Here is an 18,651-nt window from a genome sequence, read left to right as displayed (position 1 = left end):
ATGCTACTTTAGTGACATTTATCTTTATCAAATCTAGAACAGCTTTAGAGACCCATATGCCATACATGTATAAATGACTTTCCTGGCAGTTATGGTGTCACTGATGGCTTCTTGGTCTCATCAGACTCTGGGCACTGTTTCAAGTGTCTCCAACCCTGTGACCAAGGAAAGCTTCTTGCACTCTCTTCCTAGGCCTACTTTCCCTCCGCAAAACAAAGGATTAGATCAGGCTACTTCCACCATGTTTTGCTGCTGTAAAATCCCATGAATGAATTTCTCATAATTTGCAATTAATTTTACTTCATCATTGCCACCTCTCCACCTATAAAGCATAATTATCCACACTCAAATATACATGAATCATTAAAAAGTAAACACATAAAATATTCTTAGTCATATTCTAATATATTCCCATTAATAGATAAAAGGGCTTTCCCTTAAAATTTCATTTTTATTTCTACTTCTTTATTTCAAGTCAATAATCAAGTCACCAGTATAAAATAAATGCATTTAAAAACACAAAGGTACATTTCAATAAGAAAAGATAGGCAATGATCTTGAAAAGCTATTGTATAATTTTGCTAAGGTCAACAAAATGAAAACTATTATGAAAGTCAATCTTCAAAGGTTTCCTTAACAAAAACCTTCCTCAAGTATAGTAAAATCTTGGAGTTGCCATCATAGGTCAGTGGAAATGAATCTAACTAGTAAGCACGAGGACACAGGTTCAATCCCTGGCCTCATTTAGTGGGTTAAGGTTCCGGTGTTGCTGTGAGCTGTGGTATAGGTTGCAGATGTGGCTTGGATCTGGCATTGCTGTGGCTGTGGCATAGGCTGGCCAATATAGCTCTGATTTGACCCTAGCCTGAGAACATCCATATGCCATGGATGCAGGTTTGAACAAAAATAGTAAAATCATAGTAAAATCATCATTTAAGAAAACGTTTTTATATCTGGACCCTTGCTCCAAAAATAACAAAGTGTGTGTGTGTGTGTGTGTGTGTGTGTGTGTGTCGGGGTGGGTAGTGTGATGCTAGATAGATATGTGGGCACCAGGATATCAAGATTATACTTCTACAATTAACAATTATTTAAAAATAAAATGACTGTCTATAACAGATGACAACTATATGAAAACTATTTCTTTGTGGAGAGCCGAGGTGATGATAGGACTCAAAAAAAGGACCTTGCCTGATGGCAGAATAACCTGAAGGCAGGTTCCTAACCTAGGAAAGGAGCTCTCCTGAATGGTACATGCCAAAGGTGTGCCTCTGGACAGGATAAAAGCCTGCCTGAATGGTAAAAGCTGAAGGCAGGCCTCAGGTTATACAGCTCTCATGTTGATGCTCATGGGGAAGAATTGGGGCTTTCCTGGGAAAACAATTTCCATGTTTGCACTGGAGATCATGGATTGTTTCTTGGGTGACCTAGTCCTTCCTGCTGTTTTGTTATTCAGTTTTCCTTAGTCTTTCCTGATTATTTGCTTATTATTCTTATTTCCCATTCTTATTGTCCTGTGGTGATTTGTGATTTAACAAAATTACAATAACAATATAATAAGAATTTCATTCTAAGGGACTTTCCCCTATTTAAATCCAACTTAATTAAACATAGTGTTTATCTACTAACCAGTTATACAGTAAACTTTAGAGTTAGGATTTTAATGAGGTCTATAGAAGTTAGGCATATATTATTCTTGATCAAGAGAAACCCAGCTGTGAGTTTTGTCCTTGACTTTAGAAACTTTTAACAGTAGCTAGCTAAGTTGATTTGTATTTTTTCACACTGTCTCCCTGCCAAGGACACTTTGAAGATAGACACTAGTCTAAAGACAGGATTTTTTGTGTTTGTAAATTCTTCAGCTTGTGGGAATTAGCTGGCCATGAGATGGTTTGTGCTGGGTCTCCTCTTTCCCACATGATATGCTGTGCCTGTTTGTCCTTGAATTGTACTCACTAAATTTAGTTAGACTAAAGATTTTAAAACATGATGTATTGCTACTGTACTGTGTGATCAAAAAACAAAGTCTAATAGTTAACCAATGTACTTTTAACACTGTGACGTAATCTTTAGTGAAAAACTGTCTATATAGTCAACCACTTATGCCAATAAAATCTGAGCAGTCCAGCGCCCTGAAAGAAGGGCCAAAGAGGCTGTCTCCATTTTTCCGCCTATGCTGTTCATCTCCGATTGGGATGTATACTCCCTGGCCACCAGAGCTGGCCTCTGGCATTTCCTCAGAAACAGTTACAAGATAGAAATGAGATGGGCCATTGTTAATGGTACCAGCTTAGTCATCATCCAAAGAAAACTATGGAGACACCAATGCCCATGCCAAGGCCCTGGGATGAGACAAGCAGCCTCCATGAAACTGTCTATCAACATTGCTAAAATATCCTCATGCACCTGGGATAATTCATGCTTAGACTATCTCTCAAACATTTGTTTTTAAATGTGTGCAATTACCAGAGCTGAGTTTTTTTTAAATCATCTATATATTACTAATCATTGGATATTTGGAAAGGGGTAATAATCCTTCACTAAACATAGATTGGGTTTCCTCAAGGAGATTTAATCAATTATTGTAACAGTGATGCTGGTGGTAATTAGTGATACTCTCAAATTTTTCCTTTTAAATTGTATATGAGCCATGTAATACTATGTAGTAAATATGTTACACTGTACAGTTTCTTAGCAAAGACTGACTTTTCAGGATCTAGTAGGAAGAAAATAAATAAACCAACAATGGCATTTACTTCCTGTTTTACTACTGACATTCAAATAATAAATATAGTATGTGATATTAAGCAAAACATGAAAATAATTATACTTTTTCCATAAGAAAGAGCAAAAAAAAAGAGGTTAAATGAGCACAAAGTAGGTCCCCAAAATTACACTATGATTCAGAATTTTCAAAGCAAAATGCATCCATGTATATCTTTCAAAATCTTCTATACTACAAAGATGAATTTCTAAGAAAATGCAGAAAAACTCAGCCCAATTTGTCAAAGATAAATAACAGATGAACCAGGAGTCCCCTTTGCTAAAGTGCACCTGGGATCATTCTGCTCTGGCCCTATTCACTGTCTGAGCCATCAACAGTCACACAGAACAGACTCTTTTAAACCAAATACTTTACACAGTGGACCACAGGAAAAACATTTTAAAATATACTATCTTGTAAAACTTCCAGGAGGTAAGATAACCTCATCATTTTTAAAACTGAAAAAGTGAAGTGTCCATATAAACTAATAACTGTATTAAGTATATATGTTTTACTTGAGCATTCACTTGATGTGCTCTTAAAATCTCCATGAGAGGAGCAGATATTTTGCCATGTCTTTTGGCAATAGATTCAAAAGCAAGAGCAGCCATGCTGTTGAATTCCATAGATCCTGGTTTTAAAGCTAAATTATTCGGCATCTGCACTGTCATTGAACTCATTCACTGCTCAGAGGAGAGCTACAGCAACTCAGTGAAAAGTCAGGGACAAAAAGGAGGGTCAGTGGGTCTACAAAGCATCCCTTTTCTGGATTAGGTAAAAAAGTTCTCTCAGAAGAAATGCAAATAGCTGAAATTCAAATCAGACTATATATGCTTAATGATTCTTTCACCTCATGGGAAATTAAACTAAACCCTCACCACCACAAATCTGTAGGAACCAGATGAGTATTTGCAGTACCCAGTCTTGACTACTATTGGCTTCCACTCTTGAATTTGCTCTTAGTTAAAACAGCAATTCTTGATGTACCTGCTACTGCTGAGCAGAAACTTATCTGAAGAGTATCCATGAGGTTGCAGGTTCAGTCTCTGGCCTCACTCAATGGATTAAGTATCTGGCCTTGCCATGAGTTGTGCTGTAGGTCGCAGACATGGCTTGGATCTGGCATGGCTGTGGCAGAGGCCAGAGGCTACAGATCCAGTTAGACCCTTAGCCTTGGAACCTCCACATGCTGCAGGTGCAATCCTAAACACACACACACACAACAGCAATTCTCCAAATGTTTAAAGAAAAATATATGTTATAAAAGAGATTCTTTTAAATCACCAGATAAATCATTTTTATTACTAAGACAAACAAGTAATACTTGTTTTGACAAATGATAATTTTCAAAACTTTTGTTATTCTATGTACATTACTATACAAAGCTCTTACTTTTTAGAAACTCATGCTTGCTGATTTACTTTTATAAGTTGCCATTGGTAGGTGGTGACTCTTTTCATTTTAGGTACATTTGAGTACAGCTGACCCTTGAACTGTGCAGGCCCATTTACACACATTTTTTTAATAGTAAACCCTATGCAGTAAGTATGACACAATCTGAAGAGCAGCCAAGGACACAGATGACCTACTGTTGTTTACAGTGTGTTTTCCCTTGTTCAGAGGGTTAGTGCCCCTAATGCCCACAACTATTCAAGGTCAATGGTATGGACAAAAGATCAGTAGGAAAGAAGATTAAGATGGTGGAATAGAAGGACTGGAGCTCAAATTCTCTCCTAAAAACAACAAAATTCACAACTAAGATCTGAGAAATCTCCATCCAAATGTACCAGAAACTTTAAAAAAAATACCCTACTCCAGTAGAAAAATAGGAGGCCACATCAAGAGGTAGGAGAGGTGATTTCATGATATAAAAAATCCTATACCTCCCCAGTGTGAAGCTCCACACACTGCAAACTAACTGGTTCACAGAGACTCACCTACAGGAGTGAGAGTTCTGCACCACAAACCAAACACTCACATATGGGGACCTGGCACTGGGAGAAAGAGCCCATGGAGCATCTGACATTGAAAGCCAGTGGGGCTTGTGCACAGGAGCTCCACAGGACTGGGGGAAATGGAGACTCCATTCTTAAAAGGCGCACACGGACTTTTGTGTGCACTGGATCCCAGGGCAGAGCATGTTCTCCATAGGAATCTGGGTCAAACCAGACTGCAGTTCTTGGAGGACATCATGGGAAAAGAGAGGTGAATGTGGCTTGTTGTGAGGGAAGGACATTGAAAGCAAAGCTCTTGGGAATATTCAGCAGCTGCCTTTCTCTGGAGGTGGCCATTTTGGGAAAATCTGGGCCCACCCATCAATCAGTGCTGAGAAGCCCCAGGGCAAACAACAATCCAAGTGGGATCACAGCACCTCCCCTCAGTAAACAGGCTACCTAAAGACCCCTTAGGCATATAGCTGCTTCAAATCCCATCCAGAGACTAAGTCCCACCAACCAGAGAGATAAGAAACTTCTCCACCTACCAAGGGGCAGGCATGAGCCCCTCCCATCCGGAAGCCTACAGCAAGCCCCCACACAGACTTCAGCTACATGGAGGGCAGATGGAAGTAAGAGAGTCTACAACTCTATTATCTGTAAGAAGGTCACCATACCACAAACCTATAAAAATGAAAAGCTGGAGAACTATAGCTCAGATTAGGGAGAAAGGAAAGGCCCAGAAAACCAGCTAAGCGCTGAGGAGTTTCTTAGCCCCCAGGAAAAAGACTTTAGATTTTTGATGCTAAAGATGATGCAAGACATTGGAAATAAACTGGAGGCAAAGATGGATAACTTGCAGGAAACACTGACCAAAGAGATACAAGATATAAAACCTAAACAAGAAGAGATGCAAAACACAATATCTGAAATAAAAAATTTATTTTATTTATCACTAGAAGCAGCTAACAGCAGAATACAGGAGGCAGAAGAAAGAATAAGAGAGGTGGGGGACAGATTCGAAGAGATTACGGATGCAGAACTGAAAAAAGAAAAAAGGTTGAAAAGAAGTGAAGAGAGTCTCAGAGAACTCTGGGACAATGGTAAACTCGCCAAAATCCATATTATAGGGGTTCCAGAAGGAGAAGAGAGAGAGAAATAGACATAAAAATATTTCAAGAGATAATAGCCGAAAACTTCCTTAACATGGGAAAGGAACCACTCACTCAAATCCAGGAAGAACAACATATACCATATAAATTAAACCCAAGGAGGAATACACTGAGACACATACTAATCAAACTGACCAAAATTAAAGACACAGAGAAAATCTTGAAATCAGCTAGGGAAAAGAAACAAATAACATACAAGGGAACCCCAATAAGTTTATCAGCAGATTTTTCAGCAGAAACACTGCAGGCCATAGGGAGTGGCATGATAAACTTAACATGATTAAAGGAAAAAACCTCCAACCAGGATGACTCTACCCCAGCATGGCTCTCATTCAGATTTGAAGGAGAAATCAAAACCTTCACAGATAAGCATAAATTGAGAGTATTCGGCAACACTAAACCAGCCTTACAACAAATACTAAAGGACCTTCTCTAGGCAGAAAGGAAAAGACAGCAACAGGAAACAAAAACGCCATAAATGACAAGGCCCACCAGTAAAGTTATATGTACAGTAAAGATATGAAATAATCCATGCACAATAATACCACCAAAATCAGAAATCATGAGAAGAGGTGGGTAAAAATGCAGGACACTAGAGATGAACTTGCAGTTATGAGAACACCAAGTTAAAATAATCTTATATACATATAGACTTTTATATGAAAACTTCAGAGTAACTTCCAACAAAAAATCTACTATTGATATACAAACAAGGAATCTCTGGAGAAGAAATATATCTCATAGTAAATAAGTCCATAATCCACCATGAACGGGGGTCATTTGACATCATTCTTGGAATGCTGAAATCCTCTTATGACTGATTCTAACTTCCTCTCCATCAAAGAATTTATGATAATTATAATTAAATAATGCAACTGTATCATTAAATAATACAGTTATACAATTGTATTATCAATAACCATTTCTCTTCATGTTACAATGTAAGGTCTTAATGTCTTGTTTGTCACAAGTAACCCTAACACTTACTAGAATGGTGTAATGCCTATATTGAAGAATCACTAAGATGTACCAAACTGTGAGGACATAATTATATAGTTACACTGTTTTTTAACCAATTTATGCATTTTATATTTTACTTATTTTCAGAGGGTGTATTATTTTTGTTATTCTTACCAGTTAAGTTATTCTTTTTATTATGCTATATAAAATATTTAATAGTATATAAGGCTTTCTTCATTATAACATCTAGTTGCATAATATACACAATTTTAATATAACACTAATTTTTAAAGAAACATTGAAATGTAATAGATAATACTAAATAGTAAAGATGCAAGCCATACAAAACGGGATAAAGTATAGAATAAATTTCTTATTTGTCTCAGCATATTTTCCATTCCACTTTTCCAGAGGGAGTCACGTAATCTGTTTCTTAAGATCCATGATATAATAATCTGTGTGAATGTAATTGTATTTAAATATATGTATTTTATTTTGTAAAAAATAAAATTTCACATGCAAAAAAGATAAAAATAAATAAGTAATTTTTTAAAAAGATCAGTAGCATAATTAACCCCACACCTGACACCTGGCTTCAACAATCAGGCCTAGGCTGACCTGACTGCATCAACACTCCAGTTCCCTCTTCCAATCTCCACCTCACATTATGCTGAGAAGAGTGTAAACATACTGGTTCCCCTGTAAACATCTAAGAGGTATGACAGATTTTTTAATCTAGGGTTTCCCCTCTTTTACCCTTCTCCATCAGCTGTGCTATGCAGCCTAGTCAAGGAGCTTAGCTACCCTGCAACTGAAGTTTAATTCTGGTCTTGGAATGACCAAGCTCTTTTCAACCTAAGAAAAGGACTTTTGTATTTTCTGTCCCTTTATATGAAAACTAATGCCAACAAATGTACTATAAGTAATAAATTCACAATTACTACAATTAATGGATTCATTATTCGGAGCTCCTATTGTGGCTCAGTGGGTTAAGGACCCAACTAGTATTCATGAGGAGGCGGGTTTTATCCCTGGCCTCACCCAGTGGGTTAAGGATCTAGCATTGCCACAATGGTGGCCATTCTGGCTGGTGTAAGGTGGTACCTCAGAGTGGTTTTGATTTGCATCTCTGTAATAATGAGTGATGTTGAACATCTTTTCATGTGTTTCTTGGCCATCTGTATGTCTTCTTTGGAGAATTGTCTGTTTAGAGCTTCTGCCCATTTTTTGATAGGCTTGTTTGTTATTTTTTGGTATGGAGCTGCAGAAGGTATTTATAAATTTTGGAGATTAATCCCTTGTCAATCAATTCACTTGCAAAGATTTTCTCCCATTCCGTGTGTTGTCTTTTCGTGTTGTTTAGGGTTTCCTTTGCTGTGCAGAAACTTTGAAGTTTGATTCGATCCCCTTTGTTTATTTTTCTCTTTATTGTCAATACTCTGATAGATGGTTCTGAGAAGATGTTGCTGTCATTTATGTCAGAGAGTGTTTGCCCTATGTTTTCCTCTAGGAGTTTGATAGTGTCTGGTCTTATATCTAAGTCTTTAACCCATTTGGAGTTTATTTTTGTGTCTGGTGTTAGGGAGGGTTCTAATTTCATTCTTTTCCATGTGGCTGTCCAGTTTTCCCAGCACCACTTATTGAACAAGATGTCCTTTCTCCATTGTATAGTCTTGCCTCCTTTGTCATGGATTAGTTGGCTGTAGGAGCGTGGGTTTAATTCTGGGCCTTCTATCCTGTTCCACTGATCTATATTTCTGTCTTTGTGCCAGTACCACGCAGGTTTGACGACTGTTGCTTTGTAGTATAGTCTGACGTCCAGGAGTCTGATTCCTCCAGCTCCATTTTTATTTTTCAGGATGTCTTTGGCTATTCTAGGTCTATTCTGGATCTTTCACTGGATTATTCATTTCTTTGTTTGATCTTTCTGGTGCTCCTATGTTGTACTAGACACTGTTAGCTGCCTTTATGGACACATGAAAAGAAGGGGAAGGTCAAACAAAAAATGGGTTTTTACTTTTTTTTCATTTAGTGTCACACGTGCGGCATATGTTAAGTTCCATCCATCAGTGTGATACACTACATTAACAAAATGAAGAATAAAAACGATATGATCCTCTCCATAGACTTAAAAAAAGCCTTTGACAAAATCCAACACCAATTTCTGATTGAAACCCTTCACAAAGTGGGCATAACAGGAACCTACCTCAACATGATAAAGGCCATATATGACAAACCCACAGCAAACATCATTCTCAATGGTGAAAAGCTGAATGAATTCCCGCTGAGATCAGGAACAAGACAAGGATGTCCACTCTCACCACTACTCTTCAACATAGTTCTGGTAGTACTAGCCACAGCAATGAGAGAAGTAAAAGAAATAAAGGGAATCCAAATTGGAAAGGAAGAAGTAAAACCATTGCTATTTGCAGATGACATGATACTATACCTAGAGGATCCTAAAGACTCGACCAGAAAACTGTTAGAGTTCATCCACGAATTTGGCAAAGTTGCAGGATACAAAATCAATACACAGAAATCAACAGTGTTTCTATATACTAACAATGAAATAGCAGGAAAGGAAATTAGGGAATCAATCCCGTTTACCATTGCTTCCAAAAGAATAAAATACCTTGGAGTAAACCTACCTAAAGAAACAAAAGACCTATACTCTGAAAACTGAAAGCAACTGATGAAAGAAATCAAAGATGACACAAATAGATGGAAAGATATACCATTCTCATGGGTTGGAAGAGTTAATATTATCAAAATGACTATACTACATAAGGCAATCTACATATATGAATCTCTATCAAATTACCAAGGATATTTTTCACAGAACTCAAACAAAATATTTGAAAGTTTGTTTGGAAGCACAAAAGACCCAGAATAGCCAAAGACATCCTGAAAAATAAAAATGGAGCTGGAGGAATCAGACTCCTGCACGTCAGACTATACTACAAAGCAACAGTCGTCAAACCTGCATGGTACTGGCACAAAGACAGAAATATAGATCAGTGGAACAGGATAGAAGGCCCAGAATTAAACCCACGCTCCTACAGCCAACTAATCCATGACAAAGGAGTCAAGACTATACAATGGAGAAAGGACAGCTTGTTCAATAAGTGGTGCTGGGAAAACTTGTCTTTGGAAACTTGTTGAGTAAACTTCCTTGTAAATTGGCCCACAGGGATGACCAAATGTTGCATTATCACCAATCCACAGTATATGAGGTAACCTGGAATTACCAGGATGAGTGGCAAGACATAGGTTTTGTCTCCCATGTACATGCATGACTAACACTTCCCTCCTTCAAGTCTTTGCTCACAATCCAACATTGTGTTAAGCTTACCTTGACCACACTATTTCTGATTGCTTCCTCATGCCCCTATTCCAGAACTCCCTCCTCTGAGCTGTTTCACTTTTTATTTTTATATCAGTTTTCACTTTTTAACATGTTATATTATGTTTTCTGTGTTCTTTCCTATTTCCCCCAGCTGTGAATTAATAATCTATAATACTATAATTGATAAGACCAGACATGCATATCAACATTTGACCCTTTCTTTCCCAGAATCTGAGTCAATTGTAGCAGTTTAATAATGCATAAATTGAAATCCATCACTTTCAATTTATTAATCCATAAAGTAATTGATAAATTGATTAATCCATAAATTTCAATAAATTTACCAAATTTAAATTAAAGGAGTCACATTCGTTTTCTGTCTGCAATGTAGTATAATATAAAATTGATATGTAAAGGAAAAAATAGAGAGTTCCTGTACTGGCTTATAAGTAACAAACCCTACAATATCCATGAGGATGTGGGTTGGCTCCCTGGCTTCTCCCAGTGGGTTAAGGATCCAGTGTTACCCTGAGCTGTAATGTAGGTCACAGTCATGTCTAAGATCTGCTGTTGCTGTGGCTGTGGCAAAGGCTGGTGGCTACAGCTCTGATTTGACCCCTAGCCTGGGAACTCACATATGTTATGGGTTTGGCCCAAAAAAGACAAAAACTAACTAACTAAATAAAAATATATTCTTTTAGCTTGACCTATTTTTTTAAAATCTTGAATTATTCTTAAGCAATAGGAAATTTAAAATTTTAACTTTAGATTATCTATTTAATATGTCACAACAAGAGTAATTAATGTCACTATATACAAGTCAAATTTAAAGTAACACTCAGATGAATAATGCACATATTAAATTCCCATATTATCAAACAGATTACAAAAAGTAAACAAACAGATATTACTAGGTAATAGAGAAAAAACAATGAATTCAACCTAAAGGGGAAAAGCATTTCTATGCCACAGTATGCTTCTTTGGCATAAGGATTACCTTGAGCTGGTTATTTTTATTTTTATTTTTTTGTCTTTTGTTCTTTTAGGGTCACACCCACACATATGGAGGTTCCCAGGCTAGGTGTCTAATTGGAACTGTAGCTGCTGGCCTATGCCAGAGCCACAGCAACATCAGATCCAAGCCACATCTGTGACTTATACCACAGCTCATGGCAAAGCTGGATCATTAACCTATTGAGCAAGGCCAGGGATTGAACCTGCAACCTCATGGTTCCTAGTCTGATTTGTTTCCACTGTGCCATGACTGAAACTCCAAGCTGGTTATTTTTATGAAAGAGCAGACACAGGAGATATTCTGAAAAATGAATAGAAGTTACACTTTTGTAAGAGGCATTTACATTTAAAATGGAAATCTTCATTTATAAGGATGTCTCTCTCTGTTCCAAGAAGAGGAAGATAACTAAATCTCTAGAAACTTGAACCTGCACTGACAAACATACCATTGTTTACTGCATTTTTTTCCTGCCTCCCATCCTCCCCCTCCCTCCCCTCATTATCCTTTGTCTTTAGCTTAATATGATATTTAATGTGGTGGTTTCAGCCATTTGAAGGAGTCACTCAGTTTTCATGGTATCACCCATGTATACAGGGATATAAATATCATTAAATTTCTGCTTATTTTTCTCCTATGAATCTGTCCTCAATACAGTGGGTGGATCATAGTCAAAAAACAAGAAGAATAGAGGGAAAAAAGTTTTGTTTTTCTCCATAATCCTAGTCCAATAAGGGAAGAATGATAAAATTTAGATAACAATTAATGAATTTGAAGACAAATAATAGCATTTATCTGAAAAAGAAAAAAACAGCAACAGTCTTTCATGAGTTAAAGAAGAAAGAAAAAGTAACTAGAATAAAATAAGAAAGAAAAACATTGTGTGTGTATATATATTTATATGAATGCATAGTTAAAACTGTGTGGTTAGTGTATATCATCATTAAATCAAAAGATATTTAAAATCTCTGATCAGACTTTGGTTTCTTCCATGACACAATAAATGGTATAATCTATTATACCATTTGGCTCAGTGAGTTAAGGACTTGGGGTTTTCACTGGTATGGTTTGGGTCCCAGCTCTGGAGCAGGTTCAATCACTGTCCCTGGAAATTTGCATGCCATGGGCATTGCCAAAAAAAAAAGAAGAAGAATAACTTAAAGTCATAAGCACCACTAAACATGTCTATTGTAGGGAAAATGTTGAGGAAGAAATCACTTGCTCCTGGTAATTTTGCAAACACCAGGGCTTTGGAGGTAGCATTTGCATAGAAAATTACCATAAGTCTCTCATTTGATTTAACTCTCAGTTATATACTGTCAAATAAATTTATATTGACTTTTTAACATAAAGCCTGTTTAAGCAGCACTGACTTCTCATAAATAGAACTGCCCTTCATCAGAGATATAATACGAATAAAATGTGTTCCCTTGGCTACAACAATATGTTACCTCCTGAAGCTGTGGCATATGAGTGGACTTTTCTGTGAGATTCTCTTTTAAATCTATACAACCATTGATCTAATTATCATGAATTAATGAAAAATCTACAAATTATGTTTTATGAAAGGCTAACATAACATTGTTTATAGTATATTATGAAATTGTTTGTGAATTGAGGATGAATACTGAATATACAGTACTACAAAAATTAGGCAAATCTAGAGGCATACAAACAAACATTTTATGAAAAAAATAATTGAGAGAAATTATCAAGATGTTTCAACAGTTTGGAAGTGTTTTCATACTGTTCTTTGTATGTGGTTTCTAATGAACATATTTACTCCTATATAGTATCACACATTTAAATATAAAGGTTTCATTAAGAAAAATGTATCCTTCTGTCCCTGATGGTTTTGGACTAAGAGTAATTAAGTATTTCCCTAGAAAATGTTTCTCTACCACCCTAGGCATTAATTTGGACAACACAAAAGACCAAACCATTAGGTTCTTCATTGTGTGGTTAGTAAAGGAAAAGATAAGTAGCATTTCAAAACCTAGCAGAGCTGCATGGAGTCCTTGAACTTTTGTCTTTGGAAACTTGTTGAGTAAACTTCCTTGTAAATTGGTCCACAGGGATGACCAAATGTTGCATTATTACCAATCCACAGTATATGAGGTAACCTGGAATTAACAGGATGAGTGGCAAGACATAGGTTTCTCTGTTTATATACATATTTGTTTTAAACATAGCTTTCTGGAAAATTTTACCTTTGACCAGGAGCTGACCACAATTTCTAGGTTTAAAACCTTTTTTTTTTTGTTTTCCTCTGGGAAATGAATGCACTAAAACTTAAAGAGAACTTATTTCTTAGAAGAAAATATACTACAGAAATTTTCTACTTAAATAGTCTTCATGTCTTATTTGTGACTAAAATTTGAGGTTGACACATGGCTAAAAAGATAATACAGGAAGACAGTGGTTTTGCACCAAATTTGACTCCTGGTAAGTATTATTTTGAAAATTAGAAGGTTTACCTTAGGCCCGGATAAAACTGGGACATTATCCCAAGAATATACATATAGATAGTACTTTGACAATACCCTATGTATTGCCAGGGCATGTGGAACTAGAAATATAGAGATGAGGTAATCAGGGACTACAAGCAACATGCATATTTTAGAGATATAATTTGGGAAGAACTTTGATTTTAAATGGTCAAATTAGGAAATTATTCATCATAACTTTTGTAAACTAATATTATCATGTCATCTATCATTTTAATGCACCCTACTAATATCCACTAGGTTAAATATATTTATCATTTATATTAAATAATTTTGGAAGTCAAAAGAGCACATGGTAGATTAAAACTATTATTCTGTCATTGTTTATTATATATGTAGCATTTTTTTCCTGAGGTTTGCTGAAGCTAATTATAAATAGGAATATAGTATCATAAGTCTGCTGCCTGATGTCAATCTATTTTGGAAAAATTACAGACCCAACACCTAATAGTACTGATTCTGGATAAGTTACCAAAATTCTCTGTGCCATTTTTCTCCTCTAAAATATGTGGCTAGTAGTATTACCTATGGTGTAATAATTCATGGAAACTTAATGCTTTAATAAAGGGAAGCATTCACAACAGTGTCATGCGTATATATATTAGCTTATGTTATATCCAAATGCCAATTTATACCTGATTCTATATTTGACAATTGAATTAAGATTTTTCTTTTTATTCTGTAAATCTTTCTTAATATAACATTCTAGAAAAACTAAACTAGTAAAAATATGTCCTGTCTTTCATTTAAACACAAACTTTCTGAAGCCATCCCTGCTAAGCATCAACTGATTTCTCAACAGTTTAGAGCATTTGAATACTATGGGTGGAAAAAATAACACATGTGTGACCAACTTCATCTTTATGGGAATGACATACTCTGAAGCAATCCAGAGGATGCTGTTTATGCTATTTCTCCTGCTATATCTGATTACTGTGCTGGGCAATGCAGGGATTATATGGATAATCCACCTGAGTCTCCAGCTTCATAACCCTAAGTATTATTTTCCTCAGCCAACTGTCATACCTTGATCTCAGTTACTCAAAAGTCATCACACCTAAAACTTAAGAGAACTTATTGATTCCCACCAAGTACATTCCATACATGAACTGCTTCACCCAGGTGTATTTCTTGTCTTCTTGGGTGCCACTGAATGTGTTCTTCTCTCCTCCATGGCATTTGACTGCTGTGTAGCTATTTGCAGTTCTCTCCATTATCATGTTGTTATGTCCACAAGATGCTGCTGCTCCCTAGTTTTTTGGATCTTATTTGATTGGCTTCATGGACTCCTTTGACAATGTGCTTTGCATGAGCAGATTGGATTTCTGCAATGCAATGTAATCCATCACTTCTCCTATGACAAATCCCTAATTTTAGCCTTGTCTTGTACTGACATACAAGACATGGAAATAATGGCATTCATTATAGCTGGCTCCACTCTAATGGCAACTCTTATCACAATACTAGTGTCCTATGTGTCTATCATGTCTACTATCCTGGAAATTACTTCTACCTCAGTAAAGAAAAAGCCTTCTCTACTTGTGCCTTTCACCTCCTGGGAGCCACCATCATTTAAGGCACTATGATTTTTACTTATTTAAAACCAAGTAAGTCCCCCTTGGGAAAGGATCAAGTGGCTTCTGTTTTTTATACTATTGTCACCCCCCACACTGAATCTATTCATTTGTAGTCTTAGAAACAAAGAAGTAAAAAATGACTTCATTAGAGTCATACATAAAACTGTGGGTGCCTGGCAATTGAAGTGAGAGTGAAGCTAAACTTCTGAATAGATTTTTTCCCCTCTTCCCTATAGTGTATTTCCTTGGTCTTTTTCCAGAAACAGTTGAATCCTTTATGTATTTTTATTCTGTTGAACTATCATTGTTTGACCAAATATGGTCTTTTCATTTCCAGGAAGATGCCTTTAGAAATCCATGTAGGAGGTATAGCTCAGTGGTGGTTGAGCATTTGACTGCAGAAATCAATAATATATTTGGAAACTGAAATGTATTAATGCTATGGTCTAAATTTACATGTTTTTGAGGATAACTGATTTGAAAATAAAAAAATACAGTTGTCATTTTTAAAGCTATATCATACAAATTCCCATGTATCTCAAATTTTGGAGAATTTTATTATGGAAAAGAACTCCACTTGAGTAATGATAGGAATTATTTCATTTATTTTATGGAGAAGCAATATAGCAGAGTGATTATGAATACTTGCTTGGGAACTAAATATTGCAGAATTTAGATTCTAGCTCTTCTACCCTTTTAGCTGTATAACCCTTGAAAACTCACTGAAAATTTTAGCCTCAGGATTCCTCAACTGCAAGAGGTAAATAATAATCCCAGGTCCATAGACTTATCATAAAATAAAATAAGATAATGATTGTTGGGCATTTAAGGTAGTACTAATAAAGGCCAGACATTATCATTAAAACACTCTCATTCCTGCATTATTTTTAATGTTCCATGACTTCTTTCTTAAAGAATATTCACATTTTTTTAATAAATTACTTTTGATTGATTTAAAGGATAAAATACAAGCAGCTAAGGAACAAGTCAGCACTTCATAGTTTTAGGGTTAGAGTGCTATATATTAACATTGGAGAAAATTTGGAAAACATTGAAAAATTTAAGTTAGTAGAAAGGCCCTAATGGTAATTAACAGATTTGTATGCATTGTATATTAATAGCTATTTGTATATGCATACATATTATATACATAAGGAATATTTTTGTCATTTCCTATGTCCTTTTTTGTAATTTTATGTGTAAACCCAACAACTTGCATGCAGTGCTATCTCCTTGGTGGCCTTCTTACTTTTCTGTGATGTGTCAACAAGATTCAGTAAACTGCTCCTTGTTAAAATTCTGTGTATTTTTAAAAAATTCATTGCCTGTCTCTTGCATTCTATGGGCTTTTATAACCATTAAAATAAATGGTTGAATTAAATACTTGTCCTACATTTTTTTTAACAGAGACAAATTTTAAAGCTACAAATTTACAATGAATTCAGATTTTGCAGCAACTCATACATTTTAGTCAGATTGGGTACTAAAATTCCGTTTAATTTATTTACTTTGCCATGCTTGAGCCATTTGGAAGCACCTGGGCCAGGGATCAAACTTGCGCCACAGCAACCACCTGAGCCTCTGCAGTGATGAGGCTGCATCCTTAACTCAATGTATCACAAAGAAACTCCCTAAATATTTTCTTCTACATAATCTAACATAGCAGTTTCTGTTTACTCTTTATTTTTTTCGTCTTTTAGCCATTTCGTGGGCTGCTCCCGTGGCATATGGAGTTTCCCAGGCTAGGGGTCAAATCAGAGCTGCAGGCGCTGGCCTACACCAGAGCCACAGCAACGCTGGATCCAAGCCACGTCTTCAACATACACCACAGCTCATGGCAACATCAGATCGTTAACCCACTGAGCAAGGGCAGGGAGCAAACCTGCAACCTCATGTTTCCCAGTCAGATGCATTAACTACTGCACCATGATGGGGAACTCCTTACTCTGCTATTTAAATGCTATATGAGAATGCTATATGCTTTTCCCCACTATTTGATATTTCTTAAACTTTTGTAACTGTTTTTTTTTTCTTTTTTTCCTTTGCCTTTTTTAGGGCTGCATCTACAGCATATGGGGGTTCTGACATCAAAGGCCAGTGGGGCTTGTGCACAGTAGCTCCATGGGACTGGGTGAAATGGAGACACCATTCTTAAAAGGTGCACACGGACCTTCACGTGCACTGGGTCCCAGGGCAATGCAAAGTCTCCATAGGAATCTGGGTCAAACCTGACTGCAGTCCTTGGAGGATGTCCTGGGAAAACAGGGGTGAATGTGGCTTGTTCTGAGGGAAGGACATTGAAAGCAAAGCTCTTGGGAATATTCAGCAGCAGTGCCTTTCTCTGGAGGTGGCCATTTTGGGAAAATCTGGCCCCAGGCATAACTCAAGGTGCTGAGAAGCTCCAGGGCAAACAACAACCCAGGTGGGATCTCAGCCCTCCCACTCAATAAAGAGGCTGCCTAAAGACGCCTCAGGCACACAGCTGCCTCTAATCCCATCCAAAGACTAAACCCCACCTACCAGAGGGATTAGAATCTTCTCCATCTACCAGGGGGCAAGCATCAGCCACTCCCATCAGGAAGCCTACAGCAAGCGCCCATACTGACTTCAGCCACAGGGGGGCAGATATAGAAGTAAGAGAGGCTACAACTCTATTATCTGTAAGAAGGTCACCACACCAAAAACCTATAAAAATGAAAAGATAGAGAGCTATAGCTCAGATGAGGGAGAAAGGAAAAACCCCAGAAAATCAGCTAAGTGAGGAGGAGATTCTCAGTACCCAGGAAAAAGACTAGACTGTTGATGCTGAAGATGATGCAAGACATTGGAAATGAACTGGAGGCAAAGATGGATAACTTGCAGGAAACACTGACCAAAGAGATACAAGATATGAAACTTAAACAAGAAGAGATGCAAAATACAATAACTGATATAAAAATTCACTAGAAGCAACCAACAGCAGAATACAGGAGGCAGAAGAATGAATAAGTGAGGTGGAGGACAGATTAGTGGAAATTATGGATGCAGAAGAGAAAAGAGAAAGAAGACTGAAAACAAATGAAGAGAGTCTCAGAGAACTCTGGGACAATGTGAAATGCACCAACATCCATATTATAGGGGTTCCAGAAGGAGAAAAGAGAGAGAAGGAGACAGAAAAAAAATATTCCAAGAGATAATAGCCAAAAACTTCCCTAACACGGTAAAGGAACCACTGACTCAAATCCAGGAAGCAGGACGAATATTGTATACAATAAACCCAAGGAGGAACACCCTGAGACACATATTAATCAAACTGACCAAAATTAAAGACAAAGAGAAAATCTTGAAAGCTGCTAGGGAAAAGAAATAAGTAACATACAAGAGAACCTCAATAAGGTTA

The sequence above is a fragment of the Sus scrofa genome, chromosome 10 (genome assembly GCF_054392235.1).
Source record: "Sus scrofa isolate SSC_HxYL_T2T_F1_AM1 chromosome 10, Sscrofa_HxYL_maternal_Yorkshire_Landrace_v2.0, whole genome shotgun sequence".
Taxonomy (NCBI): Eukaryota; Metazoa; Chordata; class Mammalia; order Artiodactyla; family Suidae; genus Sus; species Sus scrofa.
This window is presented reverse-complemented; position numbering follows the sequence as displayed.